At 42.8% G+C, this 20247-nt stretch overlaps 1 long non-coding RNA gene across 1 annotated transcript in view; it reads left to right on the top strand.

Moving 5' to 3' along the window:
- LOC103162226 overlaps positions 1-20038 on the top strand; it is a 48540-nt gene extending 28502 nt beyond the window's left edge. Inside the window, exons 5-6 of the long non-coding RNA XR_003480520.2 lie at positions 17388-17599; positions 19777-20038. This is a non-coding gene — a long non-coding RNA (uncharacterized LOC103162226). The remainder of the gene's footprint in view (positions 1-17387; positions 17600-19776) is intronic.
- Positions 20039-20247: the final 209 nt, after the last annotated feature.

Below are 20247 nucleotides of genomic sequence, written 5' to 3'. Positions count from 1 at the left end.
TCAATTGGACAAAATCTTATTATAAATGTATTGCCCCCCTATCTTTATCAGTTACATAAACCTCCTCTCAAAAAGCATAATTGTGCTGGGCAGGGTGGCACACACCTTTTAATTCCAGCACTTGGGAGGCAGAGGCAGGCAGATCTCTGTGAGTTCAAGGCCAGCCTGGTCTACAAAGCTACACAGAGAAACCTTGTCTGGAAAAACCAAACCAAAAACAAAAAAGCGCCGTTGTAATAGAAGACATAAATATATAGCTTGGAGTCTTTCTGGGAGATTATTTATTTCATGTTTCACATGAGAGCTTCCCACAGAGATCTATGATCAATGTAAAAACATTTGTCAACTATAAAAGAGGAGCTGATGGGATGACCCAGAAGGTCTCAGAAACCTGAGTCCACTCTCTGGAACCCACAGAAAAGGGAAGGAGAAAAATGACTGCCCAAAGTTATAATCTGAACTCAGCAGTATGCAGTCACCCATGCACCCTCACCAGACACATGTGAGAGCACACACACACACACACACACACACACACACACACACACACACACACACACACACAAGCACGCACATACAATACTCTTTTAAATCATTAAACATTAAAGAGACAAATGTAGCCAGGCTGTGGTGGCACACACCTTTAATCCCAGCACTTGGGAAGCAAAAGCAGGCGGATCTCTGAGTTCAAGGCCAGGCTGATCTACAGATGAAGTCTAGGACAACCAAAGCTACCCTGAGAAACCAAAGAGAGGGAGAGGAAGACAAACATTTCCATATTTCTTTTATTAACAAAAATCTGCCAAGCACCCTTAATCCTAGCAATGGAAAGGTAGAGGCAGGCAGATCTCTGTGAGTTCAAGGTCAGCCTGCTCTACAGAGTGAGTTCCAGGACAGCTAGGGCTATTACACAGAGAAACACTGTCTCAAATAAACAAAAACAAAAAATGCTATAAAACATAAAACATTGCATTCTTTCAAAACAAAACACAGTCAAATATGGAAATATGAACGGCAATCAGGAATAATGAGACCTTCTGAAATATCACCATGCACACATTAAATGTGAAAGAATTCAGGAAAGCCACATCTTTGAGTCAGAGAAGCTCCATGGCAAGCTGGTAATTTTTCCATCTCATGTTTCTCAGAGAGTTGGCAGTAAGCATTTCCTCATGGGCTTCCTCTTCTCAGTGCATAGTGACTATGAGTGTGTCCATGTATATTTCTCTTATTAGAAATGTTGCCCTGCCCTTTAACCAGCTTTCTCTACCCAAGCTTCAGGCAGAACTTAGAAGCAAAAATTGTTCCCCTCCACTGTCTCCTTCACATAGAAGTCTATCTTCTCTACAGCCACTCTCTGATTTTCTTCTTCCTCTAATGAAAGTTTGAAGGGGAATATGTAATTACAGCTACTTAAGAATGAATTCTATCTACTTCATGGTGGAAATAAAAGCCTTGGGTCTCGATGATGACTCTTTTCGATTTGTTTTTGTTTTGTTTTAGAGATAGTATCTTACTATGTATCCCTGGCTGGCCTGGAACTCACTATGTAGACAAAGCTGACCTGAAACTTACAGAAATCCATTTGTGTCTACCTCTTGAGTGTTGGGATTAAAGGCACATTCCACCATGCCCAGCCTTGAGATAGGTCCTTAGGTCTTGAGATATGTCCTTACTGTGTGTCTTCTAGTGAAGGGACCAGCTGCCCATTTCCGCAGCCATAACAGCCTAACATGTGCTTGCCTGACTTTGCATTGGTCACTAGGAGGTCAGATGCCTGCCTCGTGGCAAGGAACCAATCAGAAGTTAGCTGGTAGTGCTATGCTATACGGCTCTGGGTGTGCTTTACAGACAAGTGCACAGCAATGATACACAGAGCATAGCATTCGCCCTGGAAGGGCCTATGGGCCATAACAACCAGTTGACCAATCAACACAGGGCAAACCCTCCAAGCCTGGAGGCACACCAATCCTGAGTCTGTGCATACCCCTAACACTCCCCTTACACTGTCCTATAAGATCTCTATTCAGTGGCTTCTCGCCGTCTTTCCTAGCCATCCACCATGGTGGATGGATGAAAGGCCTGAGCTAACATGGGGTTAGCTCGTTAAACAACTACAATAAAGCCTCTTGCTGTTTGCATCAAGCTTTCGCCTCTGCCTAGTGATAGGGGTCACCTCAGTCCTGGGCAGAGATCCTGGGGGCCTGAGCCTCTGGAGGGGGTTCTTTCACTAGTAAGAATTTATGTTCTTAGCTCAGCCTCCTAAATCACAGATTACAAGTATGTGCCACCATGTCCATCTTGTGATGACATCATCTGGTAACTTTTCCAGGTGACAGATGGGCTATGTGTATGGTGGGTCTTTTAAAGCATTCCTGTGGTCTTTGGGCAGCCAGTGGTAGGCTGTAGACCATCCTAATACAATCTCAAGTGGCACATACAACCCAACACAGCCCTCCATCCTAGTATTTATCACCATCCTGACACTGAATTGTCCCAATTTCTGGAGTTGTATGTGTGTTGAGTGGACCATCTTTCCTGTTCCAAGAGAACAATCCTGCACAGAAGTCATTGAGATCTTACTGCTTGAAAACTGAGATTTATGGAGACAAACAGTTAACATTTCCCTCCAGCTCCGTCCAGAGGCACAAACTGCTTTCTCAGTATAGTCCCCAATAGGAGGCGGCTGGCATTTCCTATTAAAAACTGGTCCAGACCAGCTTCCTCAGCATAGCCTTATATGAAGGGAATATTCTATTGGTAATTCTCAGTGCAACCATCTCTAAAGCCTGAAATTCACTGACACTTTACCGTTTGTGTTGTTTGTGATGGTAACATTGATGACAAGAAAAGAAAAAAAAAGCACAGTGACATTTCTCTTATTAATTTCTAACAGTGGTGACAGATTTGTGCTGGATTGCAAACACAGAATTAACCAGACTTTGCTGTGGCAGAAGGCACTGGCTAAACAAATAAATGATATTTTGTAATTGCTGTGACTCCAATGTACAACTATGAAACACCCCAATTTCTCCAACCTCCACTGTGTCACAGCTCATAGCTGACCATTATCCCTTGGGAGATAGAGAGAGCTTCGGCACTGACTCCATCTATTCATAGGACCTCGGCAGCCATCTGTTTTGGTTTGGTTTGAGTTTTGGCTTTTTGAGACAAGGTCTCTGTTTGTGACCTTGGCTGGCCTTAAACTCACAGGGATGCACCTGTCTCCATGCCACCACACCCAGCTCTCAGAGGTCATTTGTTAACTCAAGCATTTTCAGAATATGCATTTCATCTCCTCTGTGTGCCAGGTACAAGGTTTCCCTGGGGATGTGAAGATGAACAAACCGTGGAAGAATTGACAGATCAGGGAGCCAAGTCAGAGCAGGTAGTTTCCTCCTCCTGAGAGCAGGCCTTTTGGCAGTCTGCCCAAACTAGCAGTTGATACTGCTTTATTTATTTATTTATTTATTTATTTATTTATTGGCCAACTGTTGCTGAATATGTTTGACTCAGTCATGTGGGTGAGTTTTTGAAATTTCAGTTAAAATTGTGCCCCCCGACCCTGTCCTTGCATCCAACCCCATAGCACTTCTGGTAACACCTGATCTCACCGAGGCCTGTGGTAATGACTATCTGGACCCTGCCGCTCCTCCAGACTCACCACACTTCTGTCTCTTACCTACTGCCAGACACAGGGATCCACTTTGTCACCAGAGGAAGCACAAAGCAGGCTCCCTTGCTGTCTTCTCTACAGAAAAGTTACTGCCCCTGCGCTGGCTTCCTTCCTGCAGGTCTTTGTTCATAGGTTTTCTCAGGACAGTCACTGCCACTGTCTGTCTCCAACACCCTATGCCGTTTCTCGACAGCACCTGACACCACATGAAATCATATTAGATATGCATTTGTTTACTCATTCCATTTTATTCAGATACAGCATAAGAAGAACCTTAATTGTATGACTCGCAGGCATGTCCTTGGTGTCCAGAAAGGTGCCTGGCTATTACATACACGCAAAGGATGGCTTTTGAATAGATGAAGTCTGAACTATGGTAACTGCTACCTCTATTCCCCATTCCCACCCCCACCTCGACCCCCTTCATTTTTTTTTTTTTTTTGAAGCACTCTTGCTATGTAGGCCAGGCTTGCTTAGAACCCAAGACTGCCTCCAACCTGGAGGCATTGCCTCAGCCTTTTAGGGGCTAGAATTACAGGTCTGTGAGGTGCCTTCTGCCCAGCTGTCCTACCGATTTTTCTACCTTTGGTTTTATTTGCCTAATCTACCCACCTGTTCCACTGGAGTTTTTCTAAAACTTCAGATTGGTCACAATGCTTCTTCTGTGAGTGACTATCCTGTATGATGACTCACATAGTGAGGTAAATATGAATGGGCATGGCATCTAGGCTTTGAAAGTGATTGCTGTGCCTGCCCTGTTATTATGTTGTTTATTTGCAATGTGTTTACATGGGTGACTAAATGCTTTCTTATTCCATCTGGGGCTCTATAATAATCAGTATCATTTATAAATAATAGAAAGTTATTATTTATATTTCTGGAGGTCAAGATGCCCCAAACCAAGGAGTCTGCAGATTTGGTATCTTATAAGTATTGCAAATTCCTTGTAAGTAGTACTGTTTTATGTGCTCTTACATGGTGGAAGAGCGAAATGGGTGATTGAAATAATTTTTCTTAGTTTTGTGCTAGGACTCTAGACCAGGACCTTGCATGTGCTAGGCAAGTACTCTGCTACTGAGATACCACCTTGGTCCTTGGGTCTCCTTTATAGGGGAACCATTTCCAATCATAAAGCCTCTGCCCTCATGATAGTCATCTCCCAGAAGGCCCAGTCTCTTGCCACGATGCTATTGATGATTCAGTTTCAGCAGATACGTTGGAGTGGGCATCACATTCCAGAACTAGTTCTCTGTGACCTTTCTCTCCTGTTGGTATGGCCCAGCCTAACAAGTACTTCAAAGGAAGAAGCTGTCATATTCAAGTTTGTATCTGGAGAACCTCAAGTAATATCATATACCAATGAGTGTATGCCTGAAGTTCATTCATTTTAATAGCCAAGAAATATTTATAAGTTTCAGGCTGTAGTATGTATTAATTACTATATTTTTTTTCAATCTCTGAAGATACAGGAGCAAACCTAGTCATTGTTCTCAGGAAGTTAATATTCTGCTATAGGAAAATGACCATAAAACAATAAACAACTGATTATATATTATAAAGGTGAGTGTAGAGATAAATGACTTGCACATGATGAAGGAACTCAATTTTCTTTTTTCCCCTTGCATCTGTATGTGTGTGTGGTGTGTTGTACATGCATGTATTTATGTTCTTGTGTGCATGGATGCACATGTGTGTACCTGGGTATCTTCCTTGATCACCCTCCATATTGAAGCAAGGCCTCTGGCTGAACCTGGAGCATACTGGTTTTAGCTAGACTGGCTGGTCAACTTGTTCTAGGGGTTCTCTGTCTCTTATTCTCATCTGCTGGGATTATATTATAGGATGGCATACCCACTCTGCTTTTCACATGAGTACCGGGAACCCCAACTTGTCCAGTTAGTAATTTGCCAACTGAGCAATTTCCCAGTTCCAGGAACTCAATTTTCTGTGGGAATGTCCCTCTATGAAATAATTATATCCAGAATATTAACAAAATAGGACTTGTTGGGTGTTTAGAATTTGAACTGTGGGCAGGTGTCAAGTGCAATATGATCAGCTAACTTATCCCAGAGAGGAAAGCCATGTATCCAGAAACAATGCCAGTATCAGTACTGAGGTGGAACAACTCTGGATGCCCAGCAATATAGAGGCAGAGAGCTCAGGCTCTCAGGCCAAACCAAAGGGAGTTTGAGTAGTGTCAAATACAAGACTGTGAATAAGAGTCAGCACAAGCTATCCACACATTAATCCTGAGGGCTACTGCTATTGAATACCAGACAGAGAATGTGAAAAACTATGAATGAAACATGTGAAGAAAAAAATGAAACACATTGTTGCAACTAACAAACTCAATGCACTGGGTAAATTTTAAGATTATGCAGGGCCCAGCATTAGGGAGGTAGAGCCAGGTAGACTTCTATGAGTTTGAGGCTAGCCTGGTCTACACAGTGAGTTCCGAGCTAACCAAAGTTACACAGAGAGATCCTATCTCAAAGGAAGAAGAAAGAAGATAAGTAGTAGTAGAAGATTATTCAGGGGAAAGAAAAAGAAATCTAATGGACTGGGAGACAGATCTGAACAATGTAGCTCAAGAGATAATGAAAGACCCGAGGAGGCTCAGGCCCCCAGGATCTTAGCCCAGGACCTCAGACACCCCAATCACCAGGCAGAGGTGAAAGCTTGATGCAAACAGCAAGAGGCTTTATTGTAGTTGTTTAACGAGCTAACCCCATGTTAGCTCAGGCCTTTCATCCATCCACCATGGTGGATGGCTAGGAAAGACGTCGAGAAGCCACTGAATAGAGATCTTATAGGGCAATGTAAGGGGAGTGTCTAGGGGTATGCAAAGGCTCAGGATTGGTGTGCCTCCAGGCTTGGAGGGCCTGCCCTGTGTTGATTGGTCAACTGGTGATTATGGCCCATAGGCCCTCCCAGGGCCTGTGTATCAGGGCCTGTGCTATGCTCTGTGTATCATTGCTGTGCACTTGTCTGTAAAGCACACCCAGAGCCGTAAAGCATAGCACCACCAGCTAACTTCTGATTGGTTCCTTGCCATGAGGCAGGCATCTGACCTCCTAGTGACCAAGACAAGGTCAGGTAAGCATGTGTTAGGCTGTTAAGGCTGCCGAAATGGGGAGCTGGTCCCTTCAATACTAAAAGGAAAAAAGAAGAAAGTAGATGTCAAACACATGAACACAGAATGAATTTTGAATTGAAACCGTAGGTTACATCTCTATTACTGTCATAAAACACCATGAACAGGAAAGTTTTCTTTTGGCTTATTCTTCCAGAAGGATCAGAGTCCATTATGGCAGAGCAGCATGGCAGCACATAGCAGGCACGGTAGCACGTGGTAGGCATAGTAGCATGTGGCAGGCATAGAAGCAGGATCAGAAGCTAAGACTCACACCTTCAAGTGCAAGCACAAGGAGAGAGAAAACTGGAAGTGGGGTGAAGCCTTAAGCTCTCAAAGGTGAACCCCACTGGCATACTTTCTCCAGCAAAATTGTTCCTCCTAAACTTCCCCAAACAATGCCACCAACTTGGTACCAAGTGAGCCCATGGGGGACAATCTCCTTCAAGCTACAACCACAATAAAAACAAAGAGAATATGAGATGATCTTTGAAAAGATAATGGCTATGTTATTTTTCAGATACTGGAAGATAGGGTTGGTCATTGTTAACAGGTTTCCCATCAGTATAAGGAATACTAGAGGTGAATACCTTAGGGGGGAAAAAAGATTTGTCTTAACCTATAGTTTTGAAGACTCTAGTTCATGGTAAGCCTTGGGGCTGTGATAAACCAGTGTGTGATTGTAGGAACCTATGGTGTGAAACCACTCACCTCCTGGCCAGAAAGCAAAAGAGGAGGTCAATATCCAAACTACAGCACATGGTTACAGAAGGCACAGTTCAATGAAAACAGATCAATTAAGAGTCGATGTGTAATTAAACTGCAGAACAGCAAGGACAGAAGATTTTAAAAGCACCAGGAGAGCAAAAGATAACTTCAAAGAAATGTTGAGTGAGCAAGAAACAGACTTCTCAACAGGAGAAGCAAAGCCAAGATATATTGGTACTTCAAGAAAGGGTTTCTCTGTGTCTATGTCTGGCTGTCCTAGAGCTCACTTTGTAGATCAGGCTGGCGTCAAACTAACAGAGATCACCCTGCCTCTGCCTCCTAGTGCTGGGATTAAAGACATGAGCCACCATGACCAGCCCAACAAGTGTTCTTAACTACTGAATCATCTCTCTAGCCCCTCCTTTGTTTTTGTGACCCACTGAATTAGTTACTTGCTCGAGCATGGGTGGAAGGCTATTTGCAGGAACACAGCAGCATACTGATGATCACTGTACTGGAGAAAATGACTCTCCTCCTCCAGCAACCATTAACTACCTAGCACTCCTCTGGGAGAGGTGGGTCCTCATGAGCCCCTCCCCACCCATGATAGAATGTTGACATGTAGCATCTTTTTGCAAGTCTTGTGCAGGTAACCATGGCAACTGTGAGTTCATGAATACAATAGCTATAATCATGTACATAACAGTCTTTCCAGACCATTCTCCCCATCCTCTGGCTCTTATATTCTTTCCATTTTCTCCTACATGATGTTTTCTGAGCTTAAGGATACATGATATAGATGTCCTGTATAGGGCTGAGCATTTAATAGTCACTTCACAGCAATTTGACTAGTTATGAGTGGATAAAAAAATAAAAAAGAAAGGACATGGCTGCTCCTAGGTATGGTGGGAGAAAGTTTATTGTAGGTAAAAGGGAGACTGTAGGCAGAGACAGGAATATCTGGGAGAGTCCAAAGTGGATGTAACCAGACTGAACTGGGCCTTTGGGGAGGATGCAGGGGTAGGGAGAGGGGAGAGAGAGGAACTCTGGGAGACCAAAAGTCCAAAAGGAAAGTAACCAAATGGTCTGGATTATATAGAGAAGAGCCTCTGGGGGAAGGGCAGCCAGTCCATGGGCTAGAGAGTTCAGGGTAGAGGGTTGGATATGTCAGCCATACTCTATAACAGGTAGGGACTGAGGGATGCTAGGAGACCTAGTGGTCAGGTCTGCTTTGATACTGTTAAATAGACACCTCAGTGTTGTTCCCATGTTTGAAATGTGTAACACTAAGTCTCCATATTAACCATCGTTCATCACTGTGAACAGAATCTCTCTGAACAAGCTAAGACCAACAGTAATCTATGTGCATTTATACAATTGTAAATATCTAGAAAGCTGTTTGACACCATGCCCTTTCAGCAAAACAACAGTAACAGGTTCCCCAGCCATGGCTTTGGCTAGGTTTACAAAACCAGTACCGTACAGTGTGAGTTCCCTTCTGTGGAGCGGGCCTCAAATCCAATTATAAAGCAGTTGGTTACCCCATCACAATCAGCACCAGTGGGCACATCTTGCCTGGCATTGTAGGCACAAAGTTCCCAGCAGGGTATTCTCCTCCACGGCAGCCTGCATAGCACCTTTGGTCACCCAGAAAGTCAGCCAGCAGGAAGGAGGCCTCTAGTTCTGGTCCAGCTTCATTTCAGTAGTGTCCCTCAATCAAAATGTGTGGTGTCTCACAGAAGGAATTCTTAATGGATATTCTTAGATCCAGATAAAAACTTCAAGCTCAGAGAAAGAATTGCAAATAAAGAAACTGAAAAAATAGCATGGTAATTCCAAACAAATATTGTTCTGTGAAAAAAATATTGTCTAGATTGTATGTCAGGGCCCCGTATATTGGAAATCTATTTCATCCTGCCATGAGTTCAGAGAGCCTTGACTCCTATTGTCTTTAAGATATTAGCTTGACAGCTGCAGGATGTCCTGGCCTTGGTGTTGAATGGCTCCTGTCTAAACAACAATAGACCTAGGCCAGAGAGTTTACACTCATCCTGAAGGCTAGGTGATAAGTGCAGCTATGGGGCAGAAGTAGTGCGGAAGTAGTGCGTGCAGCTGTTTTTAGGATTAAGGGAAGTAATTGCTATCTGCCCTTTATACATGGTAATAGAAGTATTCTGTCCTTTGCTTGGTTACTTAAGATGACGCATGAATAAACTAGGCACATTCAGTATTAACTGATCCTTCCCTCCTGAGATGATCCTAAGTCCCCATCTTTCCTTTAATGCCAATAGCTAGCCTTCCCTCATCCACACTCTTCCACTCAGGAAAGGACCTGAGGCTGTTCGGCTAGTCCCGATTGCAGCCCTCCCTCCCTCCCCCCTCCCTCCCTCCCCCCTCCCTGGCCCCCAAGACACCAGTCTGCAGCACATGGCCCAGCTACGCAGGGCTAATATAGACAGGCCCTGACAACTGTAAGGTCTTTTTTTTTTTTAAGACAAAATAATGAACCAGGCATTGGTGTTCCATGCCTTTAATCCCAGCACTCAGGAGGTTGAGGCAGGTGGATTTCTGTGAGTTCGAGGCTGGCCTGGTCTGCAGAGTGAGTTCCAATTCAAGTTCCAAAGCAATACAGAGAAACCATGTCAAAAAAAAAAAAGAAAAAAAAGACAAAATAATGAATGAAAAAAAATTGAGTGGGAAATGAGAATTTAAATGTTCCAAGGTTCTCAAAATTCTCTAAATATTAACATTTTACATAGTCACAGTACAGTGACCAAAACTAGGAAACTATTGTTGATGCATTACTATAATCCATTTACAGTCCTTATTCAAATTTTACCAACTGTCCTATGAATGTCCTTTTTCTAGCTCAGGCTCACCCATTGCATGTGTGGGTATAGTCGTTTCCATGGCAACCTTAAGGGGCTTCTACACAGTGTGGGGCTTAAACAACAGAAACTTATTTTCTCACAGTAACAGAGCCAGGATTGAATCTGAACATTTTGGCTCTACATCATAATAAAGGCACAGGGATTTAATTTTTTATTGTCTGTTTCCAAAGACCATATTCTTAATCTTTATATTGTTCTGTAAGGGCCAAAGTATCAGTAACTCCTTGCTTTATTGTTTTATTTGAAGCAGATCGGTATCAGTTTCTGGGGTAGTGTAGAGCCACCCTGGCAGAGCCCTTCTTTGTCCCAGCCTTGGCAAAACCTCATTCTGGAGCCAGACTCTGGAACTAGGGTCTTCACAATCACCAGCAGCTCTGGGACCAGACCTTACCCCTGTAACTAACACATCAAAAAGAATATTTACTATTATCTCGAGTGGGGGTGGGGGTAGGGGTGGGGCCGTACATGTGCCTTTGAGAGGAAGGAGGACAACTTTGTTGATCCAGTTCTCTTCTTCCATCTTTTTTCGGGTTCTGGGAATCAAAGCCAGGCTGCTAATCTTGTGTGGCAGACACCTTTACCTACTGAGCCATCTTGCCAGCCCTGTGATGCATTTTATTTCACTAGCTCCATTCCCAGAACCTGAAAGGAGACCATCTTCTGTAACCTCTTTTCCCTACTTGGATTCTCTACAGGGAACAAGGAGGAAATTTTCTTTCCTGTTTGCATTCAGCCTCTCCCTGTGCCAGAAGAAGAGTGGCATCATATGTCTGAAAGTCACAATTAAGTGTCCTTGGGCACATTTAGCTCAAGGAGATCAATATTGTCAAGTTCCTGCCATAACTATGGATCTGAGCTAGGTGTGGCACATTGAGGTTTTCCATCTTCTCCGGGGCCTGGAGAAAACAACACATGGGCTTGAGCCATCAGAAATGAGAAGTTGTAACCAAAAGAACTATGCAAAGCTGAGCTCCGAATTGTTTGACACAGGGCTAGGGAAACCTCTCAGTGATGGAGTGATTTTCTAGAAACTGCTTGACACATATCAAGTCTACCAATGAGACTTGTTTAAAACCTTTAAATATGTTAAAATGTTAAAGCTACAGAAATGGAAGATTTTTCTCTCTTGTCATGCTGGGTTTTCTTTTGGTGGATATAATTTAGGCTTCTACCATTTCTTGTCAAAATCAAGAGGTTTAAAAACAATATGTGGTCTCATCTACCTGACATGGTTCAGGCAACCCACACAGCCAGAAGAAAGTTCCAAAGGTCAGGAGGGCATCTAGGAAAACTGAGGAGGCAGGAATGGGAAGCAGGGGAAGGCACAGCAGCATACAGCTCTCAGAGAAAGGAGAATGGGGAGAAAGAGAAGGCAAGGGGCAGAAAAAGAAATGAAAAACAGAAAAGAAACAGAATACACTTCTCTGGACCGAGATCACTGGAGAGAACGTTAAAATCCACTAACAGATAAGAACTCTGTAAGAGAAAATATTCAGAGTCAGTTCCCATTGATGAGCAACAGAGGCAAGGAGAGGCACGAAAAGAGATGGATTTCAAACATTACCAACCAAGACCCCACGAACAGGGGATGACGATAGCATAGTAAAACATGTTGGCCTTGCAAGCGTGAGAACCCTCAGTTTGATTCCCTGAACCAAGTGAAATGTCAGCATGGGCTGATAAGTTGGAGAGATGGAAATGGTGGCTCCCTGGAGCTCACTAGCCAAATAGGCTACCTACTCAGCAAGTCCCAGGTCAGTGAGAGTTTGTCGAAAGAAAGAAAGAAAGAAAGAAAGAAAGAAAGAAAGAAAGAAAGAAAGAAAGAAAGGAGGGAGGGAAGGAGGCAGAGAGGGAGGGAGGGAGGAGGGAGGGAGGGAGGGAGGAGGGAGGAGGAGGGAGGAGGAAGAGAAAAAAAGATGAATGCCATGGCACCTGAGAATTGACACCCAGGGTGGACCTCCAGTGTACACACACACACACACACACACAGAGAGAGAGAGAGAGAGAGAGAGAGAGAGAGAGAGAGAGAGAGAGAGAGAGAGACATAAAATACAAGTCATAGATAGCTACAGGAATACCAGAAATCTTTTATTAAGTGAACAAGAATTCCAGTGTTCTATGAATTCAGTTGTAAGTTTTCTAAAACATGCCTATGAAATATTAATCTCATCTTGACTAATCTCCCTGCACTTCTCAGCAGGACAAGATATACATCACTGAGAAATATACTCCCACAATTTAACAAAAGTAAAACCAGAAAGTAAATCATCCTACTCTCTAGTAACTAAACCAATGTGTAGCAGGTTATCTTGGACCACAAGCCCCCAGATCATGACACAGATACTTCTTACTACTTAAGAATGCCCTGCCTTATCTTATGCTCATTTCTAGTTAGCTCTTATAACTTAAATTAACCTTTTCTCTTCATCTGTATTTTGCCATAGGGAGTTTTACCTTTCTTTCATTCTTTTTTTTTAAGAATATATTCTTTTTTTTTTAAAGATCTACTTATTTATTATGTATACAGTGTTCTGCCTACATGTATGCCTGCAGGCCAGAAGAGGGTACCAGGTTTCACTACCGATGGTTGTAAGCCACCATGTGGTTGCTGGGAATTGAACTCAGGACCTTTGGAAGAGCAGGCAGTGCTCTTAACTACTGAGCCGTCTCTCCTATATGTCCTATTTTTACTGCTTCCTCCTCTATGTCTGGTTGCCTGGAAGCAATCTGTCTGACCCTAAGTGTCTCCCTTTCTTTCTCCCTCATTCACTCCTATTTCAAGTCTAGATTCCTCTTCTTATTCTGTCTGCCTATCCCTCTGCTGCCTAGCTACTGGATGTTGAACTTTTATTAGACCAATCAGGTGCCTTATTCAGGCAATGAAAAACAGCAACATATCTTTACATACCCAAACAAATACAGCATAAACAAATGCAACACATCTTTACACAGTTAAAGTAATATTCTGCAACAGAAACAAATGTAACACACCCTTGCATAGTTAAAGTATTATCACACAACACCAATGCTAAGAAAAAGAACAGATGATGAGGTTTGTTTGCATGTGGGCCAGGAAAGAGGTGGGCAGAAGGCATCAGAGATGAAGTAACCCTAATTTGTGCTCCTTACCTCATTCTTTAAATGGCTTGTTTTCATCAGTACCTGGGATGCGGAGGGAGCTGGCTTTTGAAACCATGGTGAACACACTTTAGACAAAGCAGTGGCCAAGTCTTGAGGAAAATTCAAGAGTTTTACTCCAGGCCTCAGGATGCACCCTTGTAACAACTCTCCCCAGAGGCTGAAGCAGGAGGATTGCCTCAAGGGCAGCTCCTGACTGGGCCACCTGGCAAAACTCTGTCTCCAAAACAGAAACTGTCTTAAGGCTGAGCCCTGATTGGGGTTTTTCCCTTCTCCTACTCCCAAGTATCTGGGTAAGAGCTGTTCTTTCTGAAGATAAACTCATTTTAAATCAGTGTAGGAGAGGGTAAAGGAGAACTTGATGCCATCTAGGGGTGCAACAGCAGGTTTGTTTTCTCAACTGATCGGAGTTAAAAGACAGGAAAATTGGAAAGTCCTTCAAATCCAAAGTTTATTCAAAGAGGTCAGTTTTATTAGAGTTAAAAAAAAAAAAAACAAGAAAGAAACAACAGGACAAGTAAGAGGCAATCTCAGCAGAATCGGGAAGGAGAAGAATGGAGAAGGGACGTGGGGAGGGGATGTACTACCGAATTAAGCTGGCACAGAAGCCCATCACCTAGCAGCAGAGGGGTCTTTAGAAGAGGGAAACCCAAAGTGTTAGGGAAAGAAAGCATGCCTAGAGAAGACACAGAAGAAAAGGGCAAGTTTTCTGAATTACTCAGAACATGGGGCAGAATTACAAAGCTGCATGGCTGCACTGTAAGAGCCCTCACTAGGGACAGGGATTCTGAAGAGGAAAGCATCTCAGTAAATGAATAATTGTCCACACCTGTTTCTTCAGCAGGCCTTTAAGAAGTGGTTCTCAACCTGTAGGTCTCGACCCCCAAACCAACATAAAATATGGATATTTACATTACGATTTGTAACACTAGCAAAATTACATTCATGAAGTGGCAACAAAAATAATTTTATGGCTGGGGTCACACAGCATGAGGAACTGTATTAAAAGGGTCACAACATTAGAAGGTTGAGAAACTGCCTGAAAGTGAGTTCACCTACCTCAGAATGGGCCTTTCTTCTTAAGGGTTGGTCACTGGGCCAGGAAATTGATTGACAAAACTGGATGAATTTCGGGATTAATTTATTTATCTTTGGGGGTGCTTGGAATGTTATGTCTGCACCAAGGCCCAGGAAATAAATCCCTTTCACCCTCTTGGCCAGAAAGAACTAGTTTTCCCTTCAGGGGCCTTTACTGTTGCTACATCAAGCTGATACTCTAAATGAAATGGTCCATTGGCACAAAAATGTCTAAGATACCCCATTTTAAAAACTTTGATTGATTGCATCTATTAGTAAAAGGACACAGACCAAGCTTGGGCAGGAGGACCTTTCGTCTACAAAGTATGTCCTTGGTGCATCAGATGCAATGTCCAGGTAATAAAATTTCCATCCAGTAAACATTTTTCTTTATAGGAAGCAGCTCTGTGCTATTTAGGGAATATAGATCGACAATGAAATTCAGAGATCATTACCTCTTCACTCTAGTCCCAGGATTCAGATTCCCCTTCTCTGGTAAAGCTACAGTACTTTCTAGTCCTCCAAGGAGGAAGAAAGCACGGCTTCCTGAACAGGTGAAACTGCTGTTACTGTTCTTTGTTTCAGTGAGGGGGCATTACGTATTCAGCTCCTCAGTGCACAACTCATTAATACAGCGCCTTTCTTCCCCACCAGGAATAAGACAATAGCTTAAGTCATTCTTCCCCCTCCTTCCAGGGAAGGGTTCCTGCTACCCTGGCCTGCTAAACGAACCATGGATTAGCTCCTTGGAAAGAATGTGTGGCCAAAGGGCAAGTGGTTTCCTGCCTGCTGGCCTCAAAAAGTGCACAGCTGAGAGTGTAGTCATTGTTTGACATGTACTGCCTTCAACTGTAGCTTTTCTGCACCACTGCTGGCACTTGGAGTTGACACTCCCCCAATAAGTCACTTTTAACGTCATCCAGGCAGATGAATAATTTTTATTTGCCAGCATGAATTATGTCACTGATGCAAGTCCTGAATCCACATCACTAAATTCATGTGGGTTTATTCTAGCCTCCTCATCACTCAAACAAGCAATAGAGGGGTATCAAGGGCGGTTCCAGGCAAGAGCCAGACACCAATAACTTTGGCTAGAATCGTAACAGGTGATCATATCCAAGGACAACTGCCTCGCCCAGCACCAGCCACCAAAGTGCCTATTAATACAAGCAAAATAAAAGAGACACAAGGCCTTTGAAATCTACTGTGTTCATGAATCCCCTAGCTTTGTTAGTGAAATAAGCTATTATAAACTATTTTCTCTTTCTGCACCTGGCACTCCCATCTGATGGTGTAACCCTTGCTTCCTCTTCTTACCTAACATAGAAATAGCTATTTTCTCTTTTGGTCTGACAGGAGCTGTGCTCGTGTGTGTGTGTGTGTGTGTGTGTGTGTGTGTGTGTGTGTGTGTGTGTGTGTGACACACACACTTTCCTGGAGTTAGAATAAGGAAGGGGCAAGGAAGGCAGTCTGAATATGGGAAGGGGAAATAGCTTACAAGTTTCTATTGTAGTGGGAAGTTTCTCTTCTGGGTCATCAGCCTGTACCAAAATAAGAGGTGGGCTTCAGTTTCAGCTGAAACTTACCATCTACAGTCTATAGCTGGGGTGGGGATGGGGCAGCTGGAGCTCAGAGGCAGTGACAGGAAACAGGAAGTGGAGACGGCTATGCTCCTCTTCCTGCTCTTATAATTTATATTGGAGAGAGTCCCACTCTGAGCACAAGTGGAATTTCAGACACTCCTGTTGATGGAAGAAAACAAAAAACAAAACAGAACTCCACAGCTCTCAACCTCAAAGGGAATAAGAGAGAGTTTATTCTGGAGCCAAATTTGAGTGACCATGCCCCAGGAAACATGCAGTTACATTTCCCCAGACTCCATGTTCCCAATGTGAAGCAGTTTGTTGAAGATTTACAGTAACAGAACAAGAAAAGTCATAATCAAGGCAATTTACAAAATAGCTGGTGGATGTTGTCAGGGTGGTGATTACAGCAAGATGGTGGAGTCTTTCCCATGGGCCACAGACACGATCTGATAATGTAGCTGGTTGAATCTAGAGGTTTTCTAAGTTAATAAAGTCTAGTGTGTGTGTGTGTGTGTGTGTGTGTGTGTGTGTGTGTGTGTGTGTGTATGTGTGTGTGTGTTTAATCTATTAGTCACAGGATGTTAGTTCCAAAACAGGGGTGGACAAAAAATGGCTATCCAGGGAACCAACAGTGCTAATCACAGCACATCTCATGGAATTATTTCTTTCTCATAAGCTCAACTGATCTTTGCCCTGAAATGAGACACTATTTTTACTATAATGTTCTGGAAACGTTATTTGCCCTTTGCTTTTTTTCTGTCTTCCAAAGCGGTTCACTGCAGGACACGATTGGATAAGTAGTCCAAGACAGTGCAGCCTCTGAAGGAGTCTTTCTATGTCATATTCTCTCTCCCTGCTAAGCACCTGATACCTAAGCTAGCACCATGAGGTCACACTTCCTTGTGGAAACCATCTATAAACTCTAGGTTATGTCCTCTCATTATCCTTTAATACCCTCTTGTTTTGACTTCATGATCTTCTTCTCCAGTGCTCTTAACACTGCCCCATTGCTGGTTTATTTGTGAGATTGTTGACTGTTCTGAGTGGCATCACAGAATCTACTATAGTCTTTTCTGATTGTTATTGATGCAGGGGAACATTGTGGATCTTTGTCAGAGGATCTTATAGGTGTGCATTCTTGTTGACTTCTCTTACCAGATCTATTGCCTTTCTTCTAGATTATCTCATCTTCAAAGATGAAGTAAAAGAGAGAAGACAAGGAAGGAAGGAGGGAGGGAGGAACAAAGTAAAGAAGAGGAAGAAACTTTACTCTCTTTGAAATGCAAGAGGGGACGCCAACAAAAGTGGTCAGCATATAGCAAGAGCCACAAGGAACTGAACCTCGGTGGAGCATATTCTAACAATCCCTGAGTCGATTTTAATGGCAAAGGTAGTTTCTGCTTTGCATTTCCATTATCAGCTTGTTTGATTCCACCAAATATATCCCTATAATTACCTTTAGTTTTCTTATTCATATGTGGATTCCTTGGAGATACACAACTCAAATGTTTTCTGGAACGTGCAATGCTACCAAAGAGAGAAAGCAGTTGTGACCCTTCACCTCAGCAAGCAGGGTGGTAACCAGTGTTCTTAGCATGATTGTTTTGTTTTTGTTTACTTTTGACCTCTGAACATCCTCACCAGTATTCACAATGGGGAAAATTTTCTTAACTCACATGTTAAGTGGGGGGAGGGGGTGAATCTCTTGATTCCTTTCTGGAATGGTGACTTCTAAAAACTGACCAACTCAGACCGACTTTTTTTTGCTTCCGGATAATCCAGGCTCACTGCTAAGAGATTAATTTCACCAAAATACACACATCATTTCCTGAACTGAACAAACTGTGCAAAAATCAAATTAGGCTCTGTCAGGAAAATAAAACTTGGAAAAGCTTCCTATGTAAACATGTGACTGTGGAAGTTGGATATGACTCACAGCTGTCATGAGAAATCTAGATACATTTAGAGGCAAGTTCTTGAAAATACTGAGTTTGGAAGGAGGAGGGGCAGATGCTGGGAAGATGGCTCAGTGGGTAAAGTGGCTGCTGCATGGCTACTCTCTAACCAGCCTGGCCTAATTGGTAAGCCCTAGACTTAGGGAGAAACCATCTCCAAAAACAAGGCAGACATCTCCTGGGGCATGGCATCCAAGGTTGACATGGATATGCTCGAGCGTGGACGGGGACACACACACACACACACACACACACACACACACACACACACACACACACACACACACTCACACACTCAGAAAGAAAAAAATGGAAGAAGGAAGGAAGGAAGGAGGAAGGAGGAGGACAAGGAGGATGAGGAGGGGGGCAGGGAAGAGGGAGGGAGGACAAAATCAGTTAGAATTAAAATGCATTCCTAGGAAGTGAAAAAGTCACTTAAGCCATAAATAATTTCACCAGAATAGTGTGATGGCACTTGGTGAAATTTAAGCAAATATAATACACAAGGCTTTTCCTAAGCTAAATGGAATTCAGAGGTAAACTATAAAATGGAAACACAGCAATTAACCCTTTTGAAGGGAACAGAATTCCCTGTGTCTGTGGGAAAGAGGGAAAAATTGCACGGATGTAATATCTTTACTGCCCAAAGAAGAGGTAGCACATGGTATAAAATATGACGGTTTATCAAAAAGGACTAACTTATAACACTCAGCATTGTGAAGCTAATTCTCTGTTATTTTACCAGGAAAAGGATGGGGCAGATTGGAAATGTCTTCAACTAATAGAGTAGCCATTTATTGTAAAGTTGTTTTTAAAGACAGCAGAGCTGTCAGTGGTATTACCAATTCAATTGGTGACTGTACATATGTCTAGGTGACATACCCTGTGTCACAATCATATATATATATATCACCATGAGCAACTAACAGTGAAGTTATCCCCTCTTCCTTCTTTTGGATTTTTATTTAAAAATATCTATGTGCATTGAGGCACACAGGTATGTAACAGGTGTTCAAGCCTGGAGAAGCTTTGTGTTTTAAAATAAGATGATATGTAATCTAGGATTCTAAGCAATTGCTGGACATATTCATCATCATGGCATTTGACTGTCTAAGACAGACAACTAACTCTAATTGAGCCACAGTGCCCTGAACTGCTTCAGTCTAGACCAATTATTCTAACCCCACAATTTGACTTTTAACTCTGACAGATGCCGTATGACAATAGATCCCCTAACACTGGAAATCTTGCCAAGTGCACATCGTGTTGCCGTATAATTATGGTTTTCAAGTACTCAGTATGGTATTATTAGCTCAAGCTAGAGCTCATTTAGTGTACGTAATTACAGAGCCCTTAGCAGAGAGCACTGGCCTGGCGGGGGGGGGGGGTGTAGTTCTGCTGTTATTTTTATCTACGTCAGTTGACAGCATATGTAGTTATTACCAGAACTGTAAATTTTGAGAAAGTTTGATACACAAACTATACTTGTGAGTCCCTTTACACCAGTCAATGCCACACTGTTATTTATAGCTCTCATTCCATCTGGTGATGAATTATTAATATTATTTGAACAACAATTTAATTTTTTTGTTTGTTTTTCTTTTCTCTTGAGGGTGTCTGGTAGAAAAATGACAAGGGGCAAGCAAGTAGAGAAGTGTGAAGTTTTGAAGCATTGTCCTGCTGAGATGTTATAAATCCTTACGTTTTTATAATACCTAAGGCAGAGTCATTCTTCAGCAAATTACACTTCTTTGTCATCATGGGTAAGGAACTGGCCCTCCTGGGTGTGTTCTAAGGACTGGGGATCTCCTGCTGTGGCCCATGGAGTAAGTCCTAAAGGAGGCAGGGTGTGAATAAAGGCTGAGAAGGCCCTTTCCAGCTGTCCCTTAGTCACTTACACATTGAGAGGGGGCACTTTGCTTCTGCCTACATCTTGCTCTCAGATTTAAACACTTTACAGGCTTAACCCAAAAATATGGTGCTTAACAGAGACATTCACTATCAATAATTAAGGAATTTGAATAATTTAAAGAAAATATTTTGAAGTGGGTGGTGGTGGCGCATGCATTTGCTCCCAGCATTG

The sequence above is a fragment of the Cricetulus griseus genome (assembly GCF_003668045.3).
Source record: "Cricetulus griseus strain 17A/GY chromosome 1 unlocalized genomic scaffold, alternate assembly CriGri-PICRH-1.0 chr1_0, whole genome shotgun sequence".
Taxonomy (NCBI): domain Eukaryota; kingdom Metazoa; phylum Chordata; class Mammalia; order Rodentia; family Cricetidae; genus Cricetulus; species Cricetulus griseus.
This window is presented reverse-complemented; position numbering and strand designations above follow the sequence as displayed.